Source organism: Mirounga angustirostris, unplaced genomic scaffold (genome assembly GCF_029215605.1).
Source record: "Mirounga angustirostris isolate CCGP_5_RB_7025 unplaced genomic scaffold, mMirAng1.0.hap1 SCAF_9, whole genome shotgun sequence".
NCBI lineage: Eukaryota > Metazoa > Chordata > Mammalia > Carnivora > Phocidae > Mirounga > Mirounga angustirostris.
This window is the reverse complement of record NW_026991717.1, coordinates 8,896,088-8,918,299: the sequence shown is the minus strand read 5'-3', so window position 1 is coordinate 8,918,299 and position 22,212 is coordinate 8,896,088. Positions and strand designations below refer to the sequence as shown.

Genomic DNA, 22,212 nt, shown 5'->3' with positions numbered 1-22,212 from the left:
TTTGGACCTATTCTCCAGCAGCCATGAGAAGTTACTGAAGGATTGAAGCAAGAGAGAGGCATGCTTAAATGTGTGCTTCGAAGACATGACGCTGGCTGCCCCGTGGAGGACACAGTTCAGGGAGCCAGAAAGGATGTGGGTGGACTCGCTAGGAGGGGGTTATGGTAATGGAGGTAAGAGAGGTGAGTAGAGGGGATTTGAGTAGTGGAGCTCAGAGTGGAGAAAATAACACCGGTGAGAGATAATTTAGGCTATAAAATGTAACGGATGTATTAATGAATCAAGTATGGAAAAGAAAGAGGGAATTGTTAAGGATCACTCCTAAATTTCTGGCTTGGGAAAGTGGTTGAACTGGAGGGTTGGTCAAGGAGAAACAGAGCAACCTGTAAGACTAACACATTTGGAGGGAGTGTAGAGATCATGAGTTTTGCTTTTGAATATATTATGTTTGTGCCAGTTTTTTGCTACATTCATATGGAAATTTCAATTAGGCAGCTGGAATGTTGGGCCTGAGTTTCAGGGAAGAGCTCTGGACAGGAGGGAAACACAAGTCATCTGTGCATTGGTGGTAATTTTATTCATGGGCTTGCATAAGATCATGCAGTGAAAGGTTAAGAGTGACTGGAAAAGATACCTGGGGCTGGGCCTCGGGTATTCATCGGGTCCAATATTTAATGGCTGAGCAGAACAGCGTGAGTCTACAACTGAAGACAGAGGAAGGGCAACCAGAGGTAGGAGGAAATCAAGGGGGCCACTGCGTCAGCCAAGGCAGGAGAAATGTGCTTGTGGATGTTGTGGTCAGCACTGTTGATTGCTGCTGACAGGCCTAATAAGTGACAACTGAAAAATGCTAATCAAATTTAGCAACACGCATGCCTTTGGTGACCTTGCTTCAATATTGTGATCAGAGCACAGGTCAGATGGAGTGGGTGGAGGAGAGGGAGGGGGAGGGAGGAAGTGCAGATGCGTTCTCAAAAACCACACTTTCAAGCCAGTAAACCCTTCACATGCAAAAATGAACCAGCAGCAGCTAGATGCATGCCTGACAAATTGAAGTTGGGGGTAAGATCTGCGTAGATTTCTCAGAGCACATTTATGCTTGGCTCTTTGTCCACTGTTCAGTTATGTTCACGCAAGTTATTTGATTATACCCTTTGTTAATTTCTGAGTTATATATAGAGTTGAACAAGACTTGGTACTTGGCTTTGAGGAACTGATCATTTAGACGGGGAGAGAGACTTGTAAAAACTGTGTTCTAATTCAGCATGGTAGTGCAGTGAAGGAATGCAGAGGAAATGTGTCTGAGAGGAACAGCAAAGGCCTCTTGGAGGAGGTGACAGCTGAACCAAGTCTTGAAGGATACCAAGTCTTGTAGGATTTGTGTCTATCTCTGTAGAATTATAACTGTTCCGTACATGGAGCCAATCCATAGGGAAAAAAATGGTCATCAGTACAATTAGTCTTCATGCACCTAATGGAATAAATGTACAGAAAACTAGAAGTCAGTTTACTTATACTGGTGATGTGTTCTAACCAGCACTAGTTGGCTCTGCATCCACAGAAAAAGGAGAAAGCAGAGCTGTTAGGTGTGTATCGAAAAGAATCTCTCCTGAACTTCTTATCTCCATGGGGTTTCAGAATGAAATATATCAGCTCCACAGGGAAGCCTCTGACAGATGGGAACCTATTTAACAAACCATGGAAAATGAATAGGTTGGCTCTGAGAGGGACCACACAGTCACAGAAATCTATTCTCAGAGATGTGGGTGTTGGTGGGACCCAATGACCCACATTCAAGAATATTTGTCTATTAATTAGGGCAGGTGGTTCCATCCCAGAAGGCTTTGCCTAGCAACTGTAACCAAGATCATCTGCAAGTTCAGTGTTGTGAAGGAACTCCAAGTGTGAGCAATCTAAGTGGCATGCACAGAAGCAAGAGGGCTCTGAACCTGAGCCCAGTGCTCTATCTGTTCCCCTATTTTCCTCACCTAGATGAGTAGTTTTGACAGCACAATAGATCCCCCAAACAGAATCACTCTCCCTCCAGAAACTGAAACTCTGTATGGTCTTTTCATCTGGCACAAATATGCCAGCGATGGATGGTTTTAAATAAGGCTATGAAAACAATGTTTGAATGTCATTACAGGATGGATGGGACATGGAATAGGTATGATGTTCTGCATATGTTTTGGCTTGCCTTTTGTTTCATTCACCTCATTCACTGAGCAAATATTTATTTAACATTTTTAATAGACTGGGGGCACAATATTGTACAAGACAAGGGCATCAGCTAGGTCATTTCAGTGCAGTGGGATAATTGTCACAATAGGGAGGCTTAGGTTTGGGAGCTGTAAGTGTAGGGAGCCTGAGGAAGAGGTGAGTAATCCAATCTTTGAAGGGTCATGGAAGGCTGACAGGGGGAGATAAAATGTAAGAAACCTTAAGATTTATGTTGAGGAAAAAGGAGAGGATGGAGTTATATGAGGTGATGATAAGTATCAAGACCAGGAGACGTGAGTGAGGCATATTTGTTGAATAACTCATGGTGTGGGATTTGAAGGGCCAAGAGAGAAGTACAAGAAATGAGGTGTAGAGGTAAGCAAGGGCTAGATTATATAGAGTCTCAAATGCCACACTAAAGAGTTCTGATGTTATCCTTTAGGTAACCATGGAACAGTTTTCACTGGAAAGGAGGTATGCTCATGTTTGTACTTTGGAAACTGTTCATTAATTCACCCATATTCAGAAAATACTTAGCCTCTGTTATATGCCAGACACTATGCTGAGCACTGGAAATACGGTGATGTTCAAAGCAGGTAGAGCCCCCACCCTTGAAGAGCTTGTAAGTGACACAGACATTTTGCAGATGATTTAAAGGATCAGTGGGATATCATTGTGGAATGTGGAGAGGAGTCTTGGGGGGTTGGGCGAGGTCAACTTCAAGTCCTGTGGCAGTGAACCAGACAGAAGATGGTGGTGGCTTACACCAAGACAGAGGGCAGAGAGCTGGCATGAATGGATTGATCCATGGATGGAATAGAAGTAGAGGCCATAGGACACTGGTGTTAAATATATGAAGGAAGGTGCAAAAGGCAACTGGGATCTTCTGGTGACCATAAACAACTCTTGATGAAATGACATGATAGGGCTCAGTCTTCTCTATGAAGAAAAAGGAACCCACTCAAACTTTGCAAATCAGTTGGTGCATCTCTGAATGGAATGCTGTGGTGGTGAGAGATGACATACAAATCCAAGGCTGCACTCTCAATACCTCATACCCTCAGCGGAAGATCACTTGGCATAGCCAGTTTCTGAGCAGCTAACATGAGAAAGGCTTAGTACAGGGTAATATGCAAAAAAGGTCTATTCAGAGTTCATATCTGGGCCTTTTCATGGGCCAAAGCTCTGAAGTTGCAGATTCTTCTTGTATTTTTAACTCAGGGCAGGAGATTTTTTTCCCAAGATAGTGCTGTATTTTATATTAAAATTTTAATTGTGGATATTTCAAACAAAAATGTGCAGAAAATAATATGATACCTATGTAGCCATCACTAATATTTAAGAGTGAACTTCGCATCCTGTTTGCTTCGGGTATCTTACTTAAGCAGTTAAAGTATAATCAAATCATTGTTGCGCTCTCTTCAACATCCTGAACATCTCAGAGGATGTAAGTTGGTGAATGTCATTCTACATTTGGTGGACATACATGCATCCACAAACAACTCGTTGTTTGTGTTAAAAACTTACAGCAGTTGTATCATGCCTGATCATTTCCCATCGTGTCTTCATTCAAAATGTTGCTCTTGAGATTTCCCCATGTTGATAAAAGTGGATTCGGTTCATTCATTCAATCATCGTATATATCCCCTCAAGGATAGTCAGCTTTTATAGAACCATTTCCCTGGTTGAGAGATAGTAGCTTTCTCTCCACTCTTTCCCTTACATCAAAGTTTCTCTGTGTTAGCTAATGTAGCTGGCTGTATCCTCATCAAAACCTGGTGATATCCATGCACTTACTTTTTGACAGTCTGGAAGTGAATTTGCATCTCATTAATTGTTTTAGTATCCATTTTTCAGATTATGAGTGAGGTTGAGGGTTTTTTTCTCACATTTTATTAGCTATTTGAGGTTGTTCTGCTGCCAGTCGCCCATCAACAGGCTTTGTCCATTTGTTATTTCTCTTTCTGTTATATTCATTTTCTGACTGATTTGTAGAAATGTGTTCTACAGCATGCGTACTTGGTCCTTTTTTGGTCTAGAGGTTGCAATTGTCTTCACCTAGTCTGTGACTTACTTGTTTTTCATTTTTCTGGTATTTTTTTTCTTTATGGCAAATATTTTGTTTTGTTTTTGTTTGTTCATTTAATTTAATATGCGTTGTAGGTATGAATTTTCTCCTTTACGATTTATGTTTCTTTTGTACTGCTTGAGAAAGTTTTGCCTAATCCAACACAATCAAGCTTTTTTCCTCTGTTTTCTTTCTTCAAAATGTTTTATGGGGCTTCCTCCCATAATTAGGTATTTGATCCATCTGAAATTTATTTTTACACATAGGCAGGGGTAGGTTCTCATTTTGTGTTTTTCCTTATGGACAGGCAATTCATAGTCTCCATGATGTTTCTATAATGCCACCTCTGTCATGCAAGCTCCTATATACACAAGGGTCTGTTTCTTTGTTCTGTTCCCTTGGATTATTTATTCCTGCACACGTACCACCTGGTTAAAATATTAACTTTTTTTTTTAAAGATTTTATTTATTTATTTGACAGAGAGAGAGACAGCAAGAGAGGGAACACAGCAAGGGGAGTGGGAGAGGGAGAAGCAGGCTTCCCGCCGAGCAGGGAGCCCGATGCAGGGCTCGATCCCAGGACCCTGGGATCATGACCTGAGCCGAAGGCAGACGCTTAATGACTGAGCCACCCAGGTGCCCCAAAATATTAACGTTTTAATTAATATTATTGTTGTTAATAATATTTATAATTATTTTCAGATTAAACATATTACATATTTACATAAAAATAAAATATCCCTAATACCAACCCATACTCATCCTGTGCCTCCTCCCCCTTTTCCCTCCTTCTCATCAAAGTTGCCTTCTCTTGTATATTTTTTTCCTTTTTCAAGATTATCTTAGCCATTATTTGATTTTCAGTTTCCACAGGTATTTTACAATCTGTTTATGAAGGTTCACAAAAAGTCCTGTTGGAAATCTGACTGCAATCACATTGAATTTGCAGATTTACTTTGGGACAGTTGGGGTCTTTATGATATTGATAACTGCCATCCGTGTTAGATTTACCTGTTTTCATTTATAGGATTTCTTTTTCATCTTTCTGTAAAATCCTACATTCTGGACATAAAGGTTTTGTACATTAAAAACTTTATTTGGAATATGTTTTGTCTTGAAAATAAGTCCCCATTTGCATTTGACAACAACTGTGTCACCTCTGCTTCTTTTCTTTTAATTTTTATTGACATTGCACATAGGTACAGATAAGTGGACAAGTCATAATTGGAAGGCTTGGTTACAAAGTGGTCATGGTCAAGAAACTGTCACCCAGATCATGAAAGAGAACATGCACATTCCAGAAGTTCCCTTGTGCCCCCTTTGAGTCATTGCCCTCCCTAGAGCTCTTTCACTATCCTTTTTATCAAATACGATAGAACAGTTTGCCTTTTAAAAAATGTTATGTAGGGGCACCTGGATGGCTCAGTCAGTTAAGCGTCTGCCTTCGGTTCCAGTCGTGATCCCAGGGTCCTGGGATTGAGCCCCGTGTCGGGCTCCCTGCTCAGTGGAGAGCCTGCTTCTCTCTCTGCCTCTGCTGCCCCCCCCTGCTTGTTCTCCCTCCCTCCCTCCCTCTCCCTCTGTCAAATAAATAAATAAAATATTTTTTTAAATGTTATGTAAATAGGATCATATACTATGCATTCTTTTGGGTTTGACTTTTTTGTTGTTCTTACTCAACACAGGCTTTTTAGAATTCATCCATATTTTTGCGTAAAGTTGTACTTTATTTTCACTGCTGCATAATGTTCTATCGTGTGAATATTATTTATCCATTTATTTATCTATTGAATCTTTGATGGGCATTTGGGTAGTTCCTAGTGGGGGGCCATTATGAATACTGTTGCTATGAACATTATTGTGTCTGTCTTTCAATGAATACATGCATGCAATTATTTGGATATAAACTTAGGTGTGGAATAACTGAATCACAGGGTATATGTATAGTCAGCTTGTAGTAGGTACTTCCAAAAAGTTTTTAGGTACTATTTGGAGAATTCTGGGGCTCCAAAATACCAATCGTTGGTTTTGTCTTTTTCATTGGTTATTTCTAATGAGGAGAATAGTGATATCTCATTATGGTTTAATTTGCATTTTTTCAGAAGACTAATGAAATACAGCATTTCAGTTTTAGATTTTATTAGCCATTTGAGTGTCCTCATTTGTGAAGAGCCTGTTCAAATTTTTAGTTATTGTACTGTTGAGTTGGCTGTATTTTTCTGATTGATTTGGAGAAGTGTGTATTTGGGCACGTGCGTGCACATGCACACACACAAACACACCACTTTTCACTCCCTTACCAGTGTATTTTGATAAATAGGCATTCTTAATCTATTGTAATATCACTTATCACTTTTTTCTATATGGCCAGTGCTGTTTGTTTAAGAAATCCTTACCTACCCAAGGTCATGAAACCATCCTCTTCTGTGTTCTTTAAAAGCTTTATTATCTTGCTTTCATATGTAGGTCCATCATCTATGTCTAGTTACCTTTTGTAAATAGTATGATGTAGGAGTCAATATATGTTTTCTTTCCATTTGGATATCCAGTTGACACAGGCCATTTATTGAAAATAACATTCTTGCCATTATTACATTGAAGTGTCACTTTTGTCATAAACCAGAGGACCATATATGTTAGAAACTACTGTTGGACTCCATTCTGTTCCACTGACCTATTTGCCTATCATTAGGCCAATATCACACCGTGTTAATTATCATAGCTTTGTAACAGGCCTTGATAATCTTTTTTTTTTTTTAAGATTTTATTTATTTAATTGAGAGAGAGTGAGAGTGCGAGAGGGAATACAAGCAGGAGGAGTGGGAGAGGGAGAAGCAGGCTTCCCGCCGAGCAGGGAGCCCGATGCGGGGCTCGATCCCAGGACCCTGGGACCATGACCTGAGCCGAAGGCAGTCGCTTAACCAACTGAGCCACCCAGGCGCCCCTGGGCCTTGATATCTTATTGGGTGTGTCCTTCAATTTTGTTTTTCTTTTTTAATATTAATTTGCCTATTCTTGGGCATTTGCATTGTCATAGAAAGATTTAGAATTAACTTATAAATTTCCACAAAAAGTACATTCTAGGGGAGAATTTGCAAGCCTGACAACATGAAATCTTTCATTCTGTGAGTAACCTTCCAATTAATTGGCTCTCTTTTAACTTCTCTCAATAATTATTAAAATTTCTCATTTCAGAAGTCTTGTATAACTTTCATTAACTTAATTTATTCACAGATATTTGACATCTTATGATAAATAGCATCTCTTAAAAATTACATCTTTGTTAATGCTGTATTATGTTTTATATCTCTTTTAAATAACATAAAGCTGATTTTTTTCAAGCTGACCATTTCTATCTTTACTGACAAGTTTAGTCCATTTACATTGCTGATGTGTGTTAATTTGTTTTCTCTCACCTATTTTGAATTGTCTACATATCATGTTTTTTCTTTACTTTTATCTCCATATTTTCTGTCTTCCATGGGATTGATTAATTTTATTTATTCCAGTCTCCTCCTTACTGTTTTGGAAGGTGCACATTATGCTTTTATTCTTTTATTGGTTTCCCTCAACATAACACCTCCTTTGTGGGAGTCGATATGAGAATTTAGTAGCAATAATGAGGCAATGTATTCTGAGTGCACGGCCCATGATATGGGCTCAAAAAATGGTAATTATTGTTATGAGTATTCCTGCCTGACTTTTAGAAATATTATCAGAATCCAAAATTTATCATCTTCCCTTACTTCCTCTCATTGTATATCTCTCTAGATTACTCTATATCTTTGTAAGGCTGGATATCAAACCTATGGTAACCAAAGGATTTTGATATCTGCATTTTCTCATCATAAGAACAAAATTGAGTTGCTAAAAGCACCAAGAATGTCTGTACACAGAACAGCTTCCAAAGATAGTCCGAGTCCATGGTAGCAGAGTCTCCCCTTGGAGCTTTTGAGCTTAGAAGCTGACGCATGCTTTTTTCAGCTGGCCGAAGTGTGACTTGTAAAAAGTTGATGTGATCTACAGTAAGTGATCAGAGTGTCACTGTATTGACTTATGGGGATTTCTGCCCCCCAGAAGTTTTTAGTTGGGGTGCTTTCATTTATTAACAGAATCTTGCCTTTTCATTTCCATGAGAGAGTTTCTCTTGGCTGTTCATAATCCCTTTCTTTTTTTTTTTTAAGATTTTATTTATTTGAGAGAGAGTGTGAGCAGGGGGATGGACAGAGAGACAAGCAGACTCCCCAGTGAGCGGGTAGCCTGGCATGGGGCTCGATCCCAGGACCCCGGGATCATGACCTGAGCCGAAGTCAGATGCTTAACCGACTGAGCCACCCACGTGCTCCTGTTCATAATCCCTTTCAATCATAATTCGTGGGTCTCTGGCTCCAAGGCGCAGTTATGGATTCTGGGTTCACAGCCTTTTCAATCTGCAAAACTTCTGGCTGTAATGTCATCATCTTGCAAAACTGTTCATGCAAATATCAGCCCTGACATAATCTGGGGACACATCTAACCAAGGGCCTTGGCTCATTTCAAAATCTTTATTATTTCTTTTATTCTTGTTGTTTGAGGATTACTTAACAATAATACTTGTATGCCTTTCAGATGTAATGCCCGACTCATTATTAGACTCAGTGTGACCTGGTAGATATGATTTCTCATTCTAGGATACTACTTTTCCCTGCAAAGGCAGACAGGACAATTCAGGTGTAAACTCTATAGGGGAAGCAGTAAGATTTTACTCCTTCCCACTTTAAAAAATGTTGCTGAAATAGTACCTAGTCCAGTTTGATCTTATTTGGGGAATTGGAAGCAAGATCCAGAAACAACAATTTCCTTCTTTGGTGTGGGCCTTTGAAAGATATGACAACACTGGTGTCTAGAAACTAATTTGTGAGTGAAGCTAATCTTTGATCATAACTCCCGCACTTGCATTAATTTCTGCTTCATGTTGACATTACCATTTGAGTATATCAAGCAAATTCAGGTTGGCCAAGAGGGGGACAGGTGACGGTGGAGAAGGAAGGAAAAACAACCAGATAGCCCTCGAAAGCATTTTTATAAATGTGCAGATCATCTGGACCTTTGCTTCACAATGGTAAAGCAGATATCTCATTCTCAGGAAGGTCAGCAATGAAATATTTTAAGATTTAAAGACAGCGGGAATATCATTACTAAATTTGCCAGAAGCCCCAGAGCTAACTGCTTTCCATGTGAGCTTTTGATTGAAGTGAAATTAGTTTCCACTTGCAGTAACCAAACTCTTTGGCCACTTTGTGCTTGTTTGTTTCTTTTAAGTGATGCTCCATCTCTCCAGTGTCATGCATAATTAGTTAAAAGGCTGAGAAAAACAGCTGGATCTCTGGGGATTCCATATCCATGAAATTGCTTCATTCTTTCCAAATTGCTTGTTTTCCAGTTGTTTTAAGGAAGTTCTTCCACTAAATGAAATTGTTATTTTAATCATTAACCCCCCCCGCCCCCCCCATGTCCCCACTGCTACCTTCCTTCCTGTTAATCCATTTGAAGGCATGTACATTCTCCTACTAGGAGTCCTAAGACTAAGCTCGGGTCCTCTATTCACTCTTCTTTCTCATCTTCTTCAAAGGCATGCACCTGCTTTGTGTTCAGGGTGATCAGCTACTATGGAGTTTTCTAATGTCTGAAGCTCTCTAGAAATAAATTACATCCTTTGAAACAAACTTTTCTATTTATTTTTACCTTCTCTTCCCTTTTTGGGATAGAAAGAGTCTCGCTTTCCTTCACAGCATTGCGAGCAGAAGAAGTATGTTATCTGTGTGCCCAAGACTGTCTTGCATCCACACCAGCCTGGCTCTGTCTCCCAGGTGCAAGACTCCTGGCCACATCTTCTCCGCATCTCTGTTTTTAAGCTTCATTAGAAGGGGTATGGGGAAATGTTGGTCCAAGGGTATGAAGTTTCAGTTATGCAGCTGAATAAGTTCTGGACGCCTAATGTACAGCATGGTGACTATCGTGAATAATACTGCATCGTATACTTGAAATTTCCCAAGAGAATAGATTTTAAGTGTCCTCACTATGCACAAATGATGGTAACTATGGGAGGTGATAGATACACCCATTAATTAGCTGGATTGTAGTAATCACTCCATGACATATACATGTTCTGAAATATCACATTGTATACTTTCAAAACACGTGATTTTTATTGTCAATTGTACCTCAATAAAGCCGTTTTTTTTTTTTTTAAATTTAAAAAAAGGTGAAAAAATACATTAGAATAACCCACTGTGAATTTCTGTGAGGCTCTGACCCATTCACTAAGAAAATTACATTTCTGGGCTAGGGCAGAGACAGCATTGGAGTAGGGATGAGAGCATAGATTTGGGGTCTGAGTGACATATGAGTTTAGATCCATGATTCAATATTTACTTGCTGTGCACCTTTGCACAATCTCTTAACCTTAGCTCCCCATCTGTAACTTGTGAATAATAATAATACTTGCCATAAAGGAGTGTTAATTTTAAATGAGATAACTTATATAAAGCGTTTAGGACAGAGCTGGCCATTATAAGCTCCTAATACCATGTTAAATATTAATAATGATATTAATAATGTTGGGGCATAGAGAGTACTGTTCCCCACAGAGGCAACCTACTGATGGAATTCAGGAAAAAATATAGCCAGAAAGTTAATTTGCTTTGTGAACTGGTCGACTGCAAACAGGAGATGTGGTTATGCAAATTCCAGAAATAATAGCTAACATTTATTTCAGCTTGCCAGAGTATATTCACTGCCCCAATGGTTTTCAAATCTTACTGTGAATAAAAATCCCCAGGAAGCTTGTTACAAATGCAGAAGCCCAGGTTCCATCCTTATAGGTTTTAGTTTGGTTGCCCTGGAAGTAAGGATTCTGCTTTTTAGGAAGTAACCTACGTGTTTCCATTGACTCTACATTACTAATTACCTGAGTCTAGTTTCAAAGGTAACTGTGACTCCTGGTCCTTTAGAGAATTATCCTTGAAGTCAGGTCAGTCAGCCTGCCTTGGCCTATAGAATATTCTAGAACAATGGTCTTCAATAGATCTGGCCTGAGTTCCTTCAAGGCATTAGAATCCTTCCAGTGTTTAGCTCATCGGTCAATATGAAGCCTGACATCATTGCAACAAGAAGTCTTTGTACTCTCTTCAACTTTTCTGTAGATCTGAAGTTATCTCCAAAGAAAAAGGTTATTTTAAAAAATTAGGTTATAGGGGCGCCTGGGTGGCTCAGTTGTTAAGCGTCTGCCTTTGGCTCAGGTCGTGATCCCTGGGTCCTGGGATCGAGCCCCGCATCGGGCTCCCTGCTTGGTGGGAAGCCTGCTTCTCCTTCTGCCACTCCCCCTGCTTGTGTTCCCTCTCTCGCTGTGTCTCTTTCTGTCAAATAAATAAAATCTTTAAAAAAAAAATTAGGTTATAAATTCTTCTTATTTTCCCAAGTGCCTTTTCAACTCCTGGTATTCCGAGTAATAGTAACAATTACCATCCTAGATTCAGAGGAAGGCTGCATTATTTCAGGTGAGGTCCCATAATACAAGTGAACTGGTGTTTTTGCAGAGGGACCACTCATGCATAAGGGGCTCTATCAGCCCTTTCATGTCTCTGAGGCCCGAGGACAAGGAGAAAGGAGAACCAGGGCCTGACTGTAGAGAAACAGGCTCTGGCAGCTCAGGGGATGAGTGGCTGAATGGGAGGTGGGGCGGGAGAATCAGGAGGAAGCATGGCCCAGGTCAGTGTTTTGCAGACAAGCAGAATCCCTTAGGTGTCTTGCTGATTCAATAGCTCTGGGGAAGGGCTCAGTAGTGACTATGATGACTGGCCAAGTTTGGGAACCACAGATATCAGTAAAGAATTAGAAGCTAGAAGAAAATCACAAGTTGTGTAATCAGATAATTGGACCCCAGGAGAACGAGGAGCACAGCTATGTGCTCCCAGAGTTCTTCCCAGTGGAGCCCAAAGGGTAGGAGCTAGTATGTCATTGCAGAAACTCAGGAAAGCAGGGCTGTAGCAGAGGCAGATAGCATCGGCCCCCCTAGATAGGAAATTATTTGAGAGTTCTTGGCTAACACCAGGACTGCAGGACCAAAGCTCTAGGAGAATATCGGGTCGGTTTGTGCACAGACACCACTGGGTTGTGAAAGGGTTTGCTTTCTCTTCAGAGGCTTTGCACTTTTCTAGATTTTCTCAGGGGGTTATTACTGGTTTCCAAGACTTACCTTTGTGTGAAAGCCTTGCTTCTGGAGGCTCATGACTGCCGGAGACTCTGAATTGCAGGAAGAGAGCATGACCAGATGTGGCGTGTGCCAAGCCATCCCTCAGACTTGTCCTCTTCTGGGCACGTTTTCATGAAGGAGACAGTGCGCCCACTTTGGTGCTGAGAAAAGAGCAGAGCCGGGCAGCTGTCAGATTCCTTTGGTTCTCACCCAGAACCACTCTACTAAGGGATAACAAGTGCAGAGGACAGCAGGTATAGCGATTTTTAATAAAATATTTAGGGCATATAAAAATATATAGACAAATATAAGAGACACACAAGTACTTACTATCAAGCTTAGACAATAAAACATCACAGATAAAGTTGATGTCCTCTCTATAACTGTGTCATAATGCATTTTCCTCTTTACAACCTAACGTAGCCACTATTTTGAATTTAGCTTTTACCAGTCCAAGGCCTCTTTTCTATCTTTACTATTTCTGTATGTATCCATAAACTATATTTATATGATTTTTTATCACGTTTTAACTTTTCTATAATTGTTGTCATGCTTTATGTATTCTTCTGCTACTTTCTTTTTAAATTCAGTGTGTATTTTTGAGAATTATGCATGTTAATATATTTAGAGCTAGCCCTTTTACTTAATTCTCTTTTGGTATAAATACATCACAGTTTATCCACTTATTATTAAATACTGTGCTGCACTGAACTCTCTTGCATATATACCTGTGTCCTTGTATAATTGTTCCTCCAAGAATGGAGCTTGCTGGGCTGAAATGTGTGCACGTCTTCTAGATATTACCATATTGCTCTCCAAGGCGTATACCAATTTACACTTCCACCAGCAGTGTATGAGTTCTCCACGCTCCACCTCTTTGTCAATAGTTGGTGTTAGTTGGCTTTTTCATTTCTACTAATCGAATATTTTATTGGTGTTATCTGATTGTGGTTTTACTTTGCATTTTCTTGCTTATTATTGAGGTTGGGCCATTTAGGTTTTCTCTTCTAAGAATTTCCAATTAATATCTTATACCTATTTCACCTCTGATTTTTTTTATTTTTTTAAATGTTGATTCCAAGGAGTCTTTTACATATTCTGGACACTAATCCTAGTTGTTAAATTGCATTAAAAATACCTCTCAGGCTGTAGGGTATCTTTTTTTGCGGCGGGGGGGCATCTTCTTGAATGTAAAAGATCAAGTAAGAGAAGAAAGAAGCATGCATTTAACCTGAAAAATAGGAGGTGTGAGAATAGGAAATAACAATGGATTACTTAGGTCAGAGGGACAGGATCCAGATCCAGGAGTTATGGAGTCTGAGGCAACGGCTCTTCTTGACCCTCACATGAGGCTGAGCCCTTGGAAGAATCTTCATGTCTTCTTTGGTCTCTTGCCTGTGGGCTCAGGCAGCACCATCATCACAGAACCAAATATGAATTAAGGGAAGAATAAGTAACTCAGTAGTTATTTTTTTCAGTGCTCAATGAACACATGCTTTTTTTTTTCTGTCCTAATACTTTATTGTCCAGTCCTGTGCACCAGGTTACTCATGCTGTACACATACTGTGTATAGTTGTGTGTAGATGACAGAGACTTTGACCTTCAGGAGTTCTCAGTACTGTCAGAGGGTCCCAGCTCTAAAGAAGCCATTGCATGATGATGTGACAAGAGCCTTAAGACAGCTGAGGACAGGATAATATTGGAGTCATTGATTTCTTCATTCATGTGTGAAATACTTATTGAACATCTACTGTATGGGGACAAGGGATACGGCAGTGAACAAGAGAGACAAGAACTCCAGGAGCACATATCTTAAAGATGTGAGATAACTAATAAGCTCTCAGCAAATAAAGTTACTGTCATGAATAAATAATTATTAGAAAGTTCATCAGCAAGATAATTCATGCAATGATAAATGGCACGCTGGACATATTTTAAAAAGGATAACACAGTGGCAAGTGTTGAGGGATGGGTCTATACAGATGGCATGGCCAAAGAAGGTCTCTCTGAGGAGCCAGTGTTTGAACTGAGATGTATCCGATGAGAAGGACTTGGCTATATGACTTCTGGAGGACAATATTCCACACAAAGAAAAGGTCAAGCGCAAGTCTGCCAGGTAAGAATGAGTTTAGGCTTCGGGATAAACAGAAATCACAGAAAAGAGAGAGATGGAATCTGTTGGCTGGAGGGTTTTGAGATTGAAAGCAGGCTGTGAAGCAGAGGTCAATCAGGCAGAATTTGGAAGGATGGAAACTAAAGAACATTCTAGCTAGAGGAAATAACATGAACAGAGATTAGGAGAGTAAATACACTGTGCAAAGTCAAAGCTTCAGCATCTAAGTCCATTAATCTGTGTAATTACAGAGTCAGATGCAAAGTCCAACAGACCACTGCATGTGGTTCTTCCTGATGCTTGGGCTCAGCCCAATTGCCTGCACACTTGTGTCTCCTAATCTAGAGTCCTGAAACTTCTATAGGCTCCATCTTTAGACAAAAGCCATCAAGTAATCAGGCCAGCGGAGATTTTTCTCACAGTGATGTGACTGTAACAGAATTCAGATTCTGATTTTTAGCAAGGGGTAAGAGGATTAGGTAAGGACCACCTAAAGCAAGTTTCTACCAAATTCCCATCACTGAAGCTTCTACTTTGGCTTTGGTAGTAGCTGCCAGGTGACATTTTCTTTGCCAGAGATATCATGCAGGTTTCTAGATGATCTCATTGCTAGGGACAAATAGCTGAATACAAATGGGCCAGGCTTCATCATCTCAGAATGCTGAGCGGGGGCAAGCCTTGAACCTTTAAATTGTACCTCCTGGTCAATGACTCGGGTCTGTGCAGTACTGCACTCCAGCTCCTACCCCCGAATCTCCAGAGTGCCCATCCCAGTGGCTCTCAACATCACTCACTCTAAGGGGTAGTTTTAAACACATGCATGTTTCAGCAGTTTTCCTAAGCTGTAGAGAACACCCTTTGCTTTTGAAAGAATAGAAATATTCACTTGACCTGCTAAATGGTGCTTGATGATAGGGGGCATAGGATATCTCTTCCTTCCCAGGAGCTAGCTCTGGAAAGTCTTTTCAAATCACTTTATGGCTCTTAGGTCTGCTTAAATGACTCCAATCATTTGAATAGTCTCTAGTGATGAAAATAGTCACCGAGAGACTCAGACACCACACCTCTTAATCAGAAACATACCATCATTCCTGATTTTCATTCTCTTCCCTTCTTCATTTATCAGATTTCTTAAAGTTAAGCATTATTTTAAAAGAGTGTTTTGTTTTTGTGATTTTCAGTACATACCAATGCACTCCCATTCCTTAATTCTCTTCCCAGGGAATGCACAATCTTCTCAAGAAGGTACCCAGAGCTGCATTTTGCACTTGGCAATCATTTCCTAATCACAAAGCTCACCTACATTTCATGGGGGGACAGCACTGTGTTTCTCCAGAATGAAGATACTATAGATGTTACCCCATCAAGGCATTTGGGTGACTCTGGCAACCTCAGGGAAGGAGCTCATGTGTTGTATTGATTTCACCAGCAGAACAGAAAGGGAGACACACATATACATACAGATTGTGAGCTTTATTTTGCAAAGACTGCATTTCTGCAGTCTTTGTCCTCTAAGGCTGTCTCAGGGCTTGGTGGACAGCTGTGGGGCCAATAAGCCAGTGCCCTGGGGCAAACTTGCAACTTAAGCCTTATTTCTAGAATATTGAGTCATAAGAGATGATCATTTGGACTCTTTTTTTGGGGGGGGGGAATCCTGTTATTTCTTATTGTATGGCTGTGGGAAATGGTTTCCATTAAAATAGCAATAAGGGAAGGCAGCATGGAATCAGCAACAGAGCCTAGGAATTTATAGTCTGCTCCCGTGATTGCTCCCTCTTCATCTGATGTGGCTAAAAGTCTCTCCTGTTATAAAGATCTAATATGCCTTCAATTTAATTCAACAAGCACTTGGGAAATGTGTAACTGTTCCATGTAGTAGCAGCTCCCTTAACATACTGCATGGCTTCCGTAACCTACAGGAAGCAATTTCATGAAAGAAGTTGTAATAAGTCCAAATGCTAAACAAAGACGGAATGGGTAGGTTGCAAAATCCATCAATAAAATAACCAAATAATCCGTGCTGCAGGGTGATAAGAAGGAGGAAGGTCAATCTTTATCGGAATTTGCAGATGATCAGTAATCATTGAGAGAGTAGCACTGGAGTATGGGGACTATTTGGAACTATATAAAGACCCAGCCTTTAGTCTGAGATCTTAAACCGTGGTCTGGAAAACACATGAACATGAAATGACCTTCTGCTGACGGTGAACCTCTCCTGTCTGCTGCGATTTGACTGGATATCACTTTAGTGAGCCACTGAGGTCTGAAGATGGGGTCCTGACAAGGCTGAAGCTAAAATTTCTGAATGGGTTAGCACCAGATGTGGAGAGTATATGAATCTCAGTCCTTCCCTTTATTATTTTTTTTATTACTTTGAGTAAGTATTTAAAATCCCTAACTTTCACATTTTTTTAAGTTAGGGATGGTCTTAGTTCATATAATTACTTTGAGAATCAAAGTACATAATTCATGCTAAACACTTCTCCCACAGTGGTGGCTCAGTGAACGCTAGCCTGTGTTCTTGGGCAGGAAGGCTGAAAGCAATGGTCTTGGCTTTTTTCAAGGCAGTATTATTTAGAAGAGTAAAATCAGGTGGAACTTTGAATGAGAAATGTTTTCTGCCTTTGTACTGCTTTCCCACAGAACTGCTGTCACCAAAGATCTCTTGGGTACCTCCATTTCTCACCTAAGTCTTTAATCAAGTCAGCAGTCATTGTGTTTTTCCTCTGATTTTTAAAAAAGATTTTATTTATTTATTTGACAGAGAGAGAGAGAGAGAGCACAAGCAGTGGGAGTGACAGAGGGAGAGGGAGAAACAGGCTCTCTGCTGCGCAGGGAGCCCGCTGTGGGACTCGAGCCCGGTACCCTGGGATCATGACCTGACCCGAAGGCAGACACTTAACAGACTGAGCCACCCAGGCACCCCTTTCCTCTGGTTTTTGCAAAAATATTAGCTGGATTCCAAAACTTTCTTTCCTAGTTTCATACCTACTGAACACAATTATTTGCCTCAATCCATACCTGATTTTATACGGCTAACAATCTGTGACTCGACTTCTTTTTTTTTTTTTTTTGTATCTTTTTTTTTTATTCTTATGTTAATCCCCATACATTACATCATTAGTTTTAGATGTAGTGTTCCATGATTCATTGTTTGTGCATAACACCCAGTGCTCCATGCAGAACGTGCCCTCCTCAATACCCACCACCAGGCCAACCCATCCTCCCACCCCCCTCCCCCCCAGAACCCTCAGTTTGTTTTTCAGAGTCGATCGTCTCTCATGGTTCGTCGACCCCTCCGATTTCCCCTGCTTCATTCTTCCCCTCCTGCTACCTTCTTCTTTTTTTTTCTTAACATATATTGCATTATTTGTTTCAGAGGTACAGATCTGAGATTCAACAGTCTTGCACAATTCACAGCGCTTACCAGAGCACATACCCTCCCCAGTGTCTATCACCCAGTCACCCCATCCCTTCCACCCCACCCCCCACTCCAGCAACCCTCAGTTTGTTTCCTGCGATTAAGAATTCCTCATATCAGTGAGATCATATGATACATGTCTTTCTCTTTTTGACTTATTTCGCTCAACATAATACCCTCCAGTTCCATCCACGTCGTTGCAAATGGCAAGATCTCATTCCTTTTGATGGTTGCATAATATTCCATTGTGTATATATACCACATCTTCTTTATCCATTCATCTGTGTGATTTGACTTCTAACTCCAATGCCCACACCTATTCTGAAACAATCCGGCTCTAACTTTGAGTAATAGCTACATTTATCACCTGCCTCCTGAATAGGACACCAGTAGAGCCTTTACCTTTGCTCAGCATCAGAATTACAGAGTGTTTTGTTTACTTCTTTTCCTCTCCAAGTCCCTTTCCCCTTTTCATATTCTAGTTTGATTGATCTGAGTAGATTTTGGAATACTCTTTATTATCAGTGAGTACCCAGGTGATTCTGATGTAACCTGTCCATTGGCTAGAATTTGGGAAGCATTATTCTGGATTGAAAATTGTCCAGAGGGTTGGGGAAATAATATGAATGAGGATGCCAAGCCAGGTATGAACATGGTTTGTTCAGTGTTGGGTCAAGGAGCGGGGGCTATCAAGGAGTGGCTGATAAGGTGTCTGATGGGAGCACCACGAATTATGTGTATAATATGGGTCCAGATTATGAAGAAATTTATTGGAAAGAATAAAGCAGCTAAACAGGCTTTGTAATCATTACCTACCATGCCTAGATTTGTCAGGCCTAGATCTTTGCAATAATTCTCATAAAATGTAACAACATCCAGAGATCATAAGACAGAAATTTAGAAAGTCAAAGATGTATTTCCATGATTCTTGGTGTATTAATTTTAATTCCAGTATAATTAACATACAGTGTTATATTAGTTTTAGGTATACAATATAGTGATTCAACAATTCTATACATTATGATTCTTAGTAATGTTATCAACAAAAATGTGGATATTCATCCCTTCTATTGCCAAACCAGCCCCATTTCTTATGTATCTTAAAACTACAGAGGTATTTTCACTTTTGTGTCATTTCATGCCCCACAAAAACTGACAGTATCCGTACTTAAAAGTTTTTATTAAATTCTATCCACAAGGATTGAAGATAGTTTATAGAATTTACCATTCTTGATTTTTAATAGTAATAAAATGTTCATAATAAAACATTTATTCTGGGAATTAGGGAAGCACTGTAGAATGTTATTCATGCATCTGCCTCCTTGAAACATACATACATATGAGAAATCTGAGATGCAGAATGGATTAAGTTGACTAAAAGAGCATTGGGGGGACTGGCAAAAGAGTAGACCTATAGATCAATGGGATAGAATTGAAAGTCCAGATATAAACCCATACATCTATAGTCAACTGATTTTCAACAAGGCTGCCAAACCCATTCAGTGGGCAAAGACTAATTTTTTCAGGAAATGATGTTGGGACAAGTAGATACCCACATGCAAAAAAATGAAATTGGATCCCTACCTCACATCATAAAAAAATTAGCGTGAAATGGATCATAGACCTAAATGCAAGAGCTAGACTTATAAAAGTCCTAGAAGAAAGCACAGATGTAAATCTCCATGATCTCAGATTTGGCAATGGTTTCTTAAATATGACACCAAAAGTACAAATGACAAAAGGAAAAATAGATAAATTAGACTTTATCAAAATTAAAAGCTGTTCTGCATTAAAAGACACTATCTAGGAAGTAAAAAGACAACCTACAGAATGGGAGAAAATATTTTCCTACCATGTATCTGATAATGGGCTAGTATCCAGAATATATAACAACCGAACACCAAAAAGACAATCCAATTTAAAAAATGGGCAAAGGACATGACTAGACATATCTCCAAAGATATACAAATGGCCAACAAGTAGAGAAAAAGATGCTCAGAGTCATTAGTCATCAGAGAAATTCAAATAAAACCTACAGTGAGATACCATTTTATACCCAGGGGGATGCCTATAATCAAAAACACCATAAGTCACAAGTATTGGTGAAGTTATGGAGAAATTGTTGGTATGAATGTAAACTGGTGTACCACTGTAGAAAGAAGTTTGCTGTTTCCTTAAAACTGTTAAACATAGGGGCACCTTGGTGGCTCAGTCAGTTAAGTGTCTGTCTTCGGCTCAGGTCGTGATCCCAGGGTCCTGGGATCGAGCCCCGCATTGGGCTCCCTGCTCAGCGGGGAGCCTGCTTCTCCCTCTCTCTCTGCCTGCCACTCTGCCTACTTGTGTTCTCTCGCTCTGTCAAAGAAATAAAATCTTAAAAAAAAACCAAAAACTGTTAAACATAAAATCACCATATGACACAGCAATTGTACTAGACATATGCCTAAAGAATTAAAGACAAATGTCCAAACAAAAACTTGTACATGAATGGTCATAGCAGTACTGTTCACAATAGCCAAACAGAGAAAACAACCCAATTGCTCATCAGCTGATGAATGGATAAACAAACCATAGTATATTCACACAATGGAATATTATTCCGCCATAATGAGTAGTAAAAGACTGATATGTGCTACAACAACAGGAGTAAACCTTAAACACATTATGATAAGTGAAAGAAGTCAGATTGTTTCCCAAAGATTATTCAACCAGAAAATTAATTAAACTTTGTTATAACAACCACACAAATTAATAAAATCTCATTGTTCTGCCTAAAAAGAGATTTGCAGCTTCATCTTTGTATGTTTTTTTTTTTTTTTAAATTACTGGGAAGCCTACTTAGAAATACCAATTATAATAAACTTTGAATTCTTCACTCAAAAAAACAAAAAGAAAAGAAAGAAGTCAGTTACAAAAGACCACATCTTGTAAGATTCCATTTTTATTAAATGTCTGAAATAGGCAAGTCAATAGAGACAGAAAGCAGATGAGTGGTTGCCAGGTTTCCCTGAGGAAGGGGGGAAGGGGTGGGGGTGACTGCTTAATGGGGCTTCTTTCTGGGTGATGTCCTGGAATTAGATGGTGTTAATGATTGCACAACACTGTGAATGTACTAAAAGCCACTTAATTGTATACTTTGAAGTGGTTAAAATGGTGAATTTTGTGTTATGTGAATCTTACCTCAGTGGAGGAAAAAAAAAAAAAAAAAGCATGTGGGGTCTCAAGTTTCCTACTTCCACATTGGTGCTCTTTCCCCAACCCTGTATTCCATGATTTTCTGAAACAGGACAGCCTTTGGATATATTCCTGTGGATTTTCCATGTAGCAGAAACTATTTTGCTCATCCCCAGTGTACATGAGAGGAGGTAGCACTAGTCTTTCAATCCTGAATACAGAGCTGTGCACAGACAGTTGAATAGCTAGTTTTGTAGAGAGAGTCCCAAAGTGGACATGGTAATCTGGGTCATCACATCACAGAGCATTCCTAATTAGAGGGCCACCTGGGGACCAGTATCTGCTAAAAAGCAAGAAAATTGCCAAAGGAGGAAAAATGGTAGATTCCAAACTCCAGGGACAATCAGCTAATCAGCTTCAGGACCTAGTGCTGAGGGCCATCTGCTAAAGGTCAGCTAGAGGAGATGGCTATCAAAATTTGAAATTTCGTCTCCATAGTTCTGACAGCTGCAGGGTCCAGCTCGGGCACTTCAGCCACAATTGGAATCTTCAGCTTTAATTGTCAGATCATCAATTCCCATTGACTACCTGCTCTTGCCAGGATCCCTGGGTGGTAAGAAGGAGAAATGGGGGGAAGATAAATCGTTGTGTGGAAGAAGGTTGATTGGCTGAGCCCTGTTGTGATATCTGACAGCCAATCTTTTATGAAATCTTCTGGGCTTTAGGACCAGGACTGGAATTTTGTGGAGCACTCAGAAATGCTCATCCTTGAAATAAAGGCTTCCTGAACATTCCCCGGGGCTCCCATTACCTGGGCTGGAGAGCATGACTCTGCAAGTGCTTGTTGGAGATTGAGCTCCAGTGTGATGTTCAGGAGCTCAAACTTCCTTCCCATCAGAAGGGCACTGTCTCCCTCCATGCACCCCCAACACAGGCACCAGACTGGTAAGCAACCTGCTTGCTTCTTGGTCTTACAGCCCAAAGGGAA

The 22,212-nt window shown here is 40.0% G+C and overlaps 1 protein-coding gene across 1 annotated transcript in view; it reads left to right on the top strand.

The window, feature by feature from the left end:
- AGBL1 (AGBL carboxypeptidase 1) overlaps nt 1-22,212 on the top strand; it is an 805,329-nt gene that overhangs the window by 670,027 nt on the left and 113,090 nt on the right. The gene's annotated exons all lie outside the window — the stretch shown is intronic.